Source organism: Rattus norvegicus, chromosome 1 (assembly GCF_036323735.1).
Source record: "Rattus norvegicus strain BN/NHsdMcwi chromosome 1, GRCr8, whole genome shotgun sequence".
Classification (NCBI taxonomy): Eukaryota; Metazoa; Chordata; class Mammalia; order Rodentia; family Muridae; genus Rattus; species Rattus norvegicus.
In genome coordinates, this window is record NC_086019.1 from 204005364 (window position 1) to 204009443 (window position 4080).

The window sequence follows — 4080 nt, forward strand, 5'->3', positions numbered from 1 at the left end:
CTGTAACCACTCTACCTGAGTAAGACGTAAGGTGGGGAAGGGGTTGATGACCTTACCAAGGACTCCTGTGACTGGTGCTAAAGAGTCAAGGCTATGATCGTTATGATCAGTACACACACAAACTTCTATTTGCATGTGAGGTCTACTGATTGGTGCAAACACAAACTTTCGTTTGCATTCAAGACTGCTGTGATTGGTTCAAAACCTTCTTTGGCTTTGTAAGCATGCTGCTGGGAACCACTTACTGAGCTGGCAGGAGATGTTCTCCTGTGCTGCCGCTCTTGGTGTTGCAACATGAATCCCTATGAAAAGACTTCTCTCTAGTGATGGACTGATGACCTGTATGGGAAAATCTCATTTCAAGCCTGGGTTCGCTTGGACTCCCTCTGTGTCTGGAAAGCTTTCGAGAGATACTTTCTACTTTCTCCTGCTTGATGCCAGGACTCCTCAGAGCTCTTGGCTCCGGAAGCCACACAAGTGGCTTACCCAGGGAAGTTCTTGGCTAGTTCCCTCCTGCCCTTGGCACTGGACATGGTCTTCCACAGGTTATGCTCACTGTTGTCTGATTCTGGCTCAGAACACCACAAACGCCTGTGAGCAGGCCCTTCACAGGGTCCTGTGAGGGTTCCCCAGGATGGCAGGACATCAATCTTCCCTTGGAAGCTTTTCCATCTCTGCTGGCTGCAGCTTGGAACTTCCAGGACCTTAAGAGGACCAAGTACTCCAGGGGTCAAGCCACTGGATATCTTTTCCTAGCTCTGCACTCTGAGCCTTGCCCCAGAACATCTTTATTGACCCTCATAGAATGGACCATTGAAGCTTTGAGCAGAGCCATGGCATCTCTGAGAGAACCTGTGGGCTACCAGTCCTTAGTTCTCCACCACCTTTGCAGACCCCAGGCACTGGCCACATCTGACCATCCCTGCCTAAATGCCCTAAAAGTTCTTCTCAGCCCCTTTAGTTTCTTCTCTGATATTGCCTTACCTCTCCTTAAGCAGTCAGGTCTCTACTGAGCCACCAGCTGCCTCTGAGGAAACCAGTCTTGTAAGGCTCGAAGTGAGTCTTAACTACCAGGAGACCCCTCAAGTGAGACATGATAACGGAGTTCGATGCAAACACAAAGGTTTATTTTGCTGGTGTGTCGGGTTCCACCCTCAATCAGCCCCTTGCAGCGAATGACTAGAAGGTGACCCCAAATGTCTATAACAGGCAGTTTTTACCCCTTTTAGGGGTACAGGTTACATCAGAAGGTTACAGTTTAACTTGCTGTTTAAGCATGTTGACCTTTGCATCTATTGACTAGCAAGCATATGACATGCATTCGAACTCTATCTGGGACCAGAGGGTCAGGTGACTACCAGTCAGTACATTCTGTGGTTTTTTTTTCAAGAATGTCCCTGCTCCTCCTGAGAACTGTGGGTGGAGAATGGAACTTGGTCTAGCCTTGACCCAAGGTGGGAAGCTGGTACTTGGCCTAGTCTTGACCTGAGGCAGTGGGTGTAAGGCTGTCGAAAGCTCCTAGGGTCCTTCAGTCTCTTCTCTATGCGCATTCTTCTCCCCCATGAAAACCTGTAGCCACATTGCCTTGATTTCTAGCCCTGCAGGCCTATCGGCCTTTGAAACCCCACTTCCTGCTCTGACCACCTAAGGCCTCCAAGGAGGCAGGCACTCTGCTTCATGCTTCCCATCCTGAGCCTGACTCCAGGCTTTTAGGAACCAGGTCATGTATCTCCCCTGCTTTCAAATGTACTTGCATATCACTATTCAGATATGGCCACATGAAGCCTTCTACCGGAACTGGCAGGGAAACTGGCTATACCTGTTCCACTTGCTCCACGGCCAGACATTTCTTCAAGCTCCTGACCATTACCCCTGCCTAGGATCTCAGCTTCAAGAGACTCTGCAATGCAGGAATTGGGGCCCTTGCAGTATCTTTGAAGCTCCTACCTGGGGGCAAGTAGATTAGATTAGACCTCTGTCACACACCTCCAGCCCTAGAGAGAACAAAAAGTGAGCAGAAGAGTGCTACCTCCTGTCCTGCACGTGGCCTAAATCATGTAAGTGTGCTGGCTGGGTTCTCCTTCAATCAGTCTGGGATGCTCCTCCAAATATGAGCACACAGGTGTGGTCTGATTGCCTCTGACCCCATTCCCAGTCCCTCCATGCATCTGGCTAATAGAACGTTCCTTTAGAGTTTGTGTGAAGCCCAGAGCCTGACCAGGGGACAGAGGTCAGGCATAAGAGTAATGCTGTGCCGGGCTGCGGGCTGCAGTGCTGTGGACAGTCTCTCCAGTGGGTTTATCTCCCTTTAAACTGTCCTGTGAAGTGTGACATTGACATTGTGACAATCAGCTTCTACTATTGAGGCAAAAAGCCACATCCCGTCTCCACGATGGCTGTGTGGTTGGGCCCTACAGATGCCAGGCAAACAAACAGAGCAGAAACCCTGATCCTATTCAGGGTCTGAAGCTTCCATGCAGAGCATGCCAGAGCAGGTAGAAGCTCAGACTCCCTGCTTAGTCTAAAGGAGGTGACACTCAAGGCCAGGCTGGTACACTTCACTGAGTCAGCAAACTAAGGGGAATTTTTTTTTTCTTAATTCCACTGCAGCAACAATGTGAAGAGTGCCAGATCCCCAAGAGAGTCTGGAGTTCTGGGCTGTGTCCCATGACCAGGTCTGGGAGTCCAGGAGAATTAGGTAAGAGGGAGTGAGACAGATACCTGACCACCCACACTCTTTGCTTAGTGTTTGAATATCACAGAGCCACATCCCAGAGAGCCCAGCCAGGCTTTCTGCTGAGCAAGTCACCCTCGATCCCCATTGGCTGAGCATCTGTAATTATCTAATCAATGAAGAGGGTCCCAAAGTGTGCGCTGATGACGGCTTTCCTTTGTGCGGGATTATTTGCAATCAAAGCACTCCATCAAGATAACAGGAAGAGAGCTAAGAATAGACCACAGTTCCCACTGAGGGACTTGCCCCAGCTAAGCCCCTGCACCCAACCCTGGCGGGGCTCTCCCCTACCTCTCACAGGCCCAGAGAGGCTGTAGTCACAGACATGTGAGCATCCAGGGATGCCTCCGTCCAGTCAGCATAGTCCCTAGAAAATACTCAGGGGTGAACGTCTGGTTTCTCCTGAAGAAAGACTATAGGAAGCTTCCTGCCTCAGTTCTCCTGCTCTCCCAAAGGTATCATTGACAAGGGGTGGAGTCTCTCTTCCTCCCACCAACGCCAGTGATCTCAGCTGAGAAGACCAGTCACAGGGGCCTCACTAGTGTGTGAGCTCAGACAGTAAATGTATCCATTTGTCCCTACTCTGCTACTTCTGCTACATGAACAACCATCTTTTGCCATTATAGGCAACCAAGGACAGGCCAAATGAATTATTCCAGTGTGAGTTTAATTTAGAAAACCTATTTGCTTAATAGGGGTGAGTTATAGCAGTGTGTGTGTGTGTGTGTGTGTGTGTGTGTGTGTGTGTGTGTGTGTGAAATGGGGAACTTATGGGCAGCTATACCCTTAGGAAGAGTTGCTCCTGCTCAACCCTTAGCGATTGTTAACTACTTTTGTATTTGGAGGGAAGAGCGGAGTTTCATGAACCTTCCACCAAACGAACTCTTCCACAAAAGGGTGTCAGTGGATCCAGTTTTGTGAGGTCATCGGTAGATAACCATACCTGCTGTGATTTCAAAATAGCAAAAGCCAGGTAATGACCAGAAGACGGAGCTACCCAATAACCACACAGCATGCGATCTGGTTACACAGACCTCTTGTTCTGCTAAGACCCCAGAAGTCCTCTTTGAGGCTAAGCACTTCCCTAGAGGATCCTTGAGCTGACCTGTCCTGGTTCCAGATGCTGACCCACAATGATATCCACACTATAGTATAGATGAGGCCCGTGTTTGCCAGCATGAAAATTCTGGTAACACAAGAGACACAATGGAGTTGTGGCAGTTACTGTTCAGGACCCCGAACCCACGTTCCTCAATTGCTGCTTTGTCACTTGGAGGTTCAACAGAAATGCAGGAGGAGGACAAAGACTGAGTGAAGCTCCCAGGGCTCCCAGACATCCATCATTT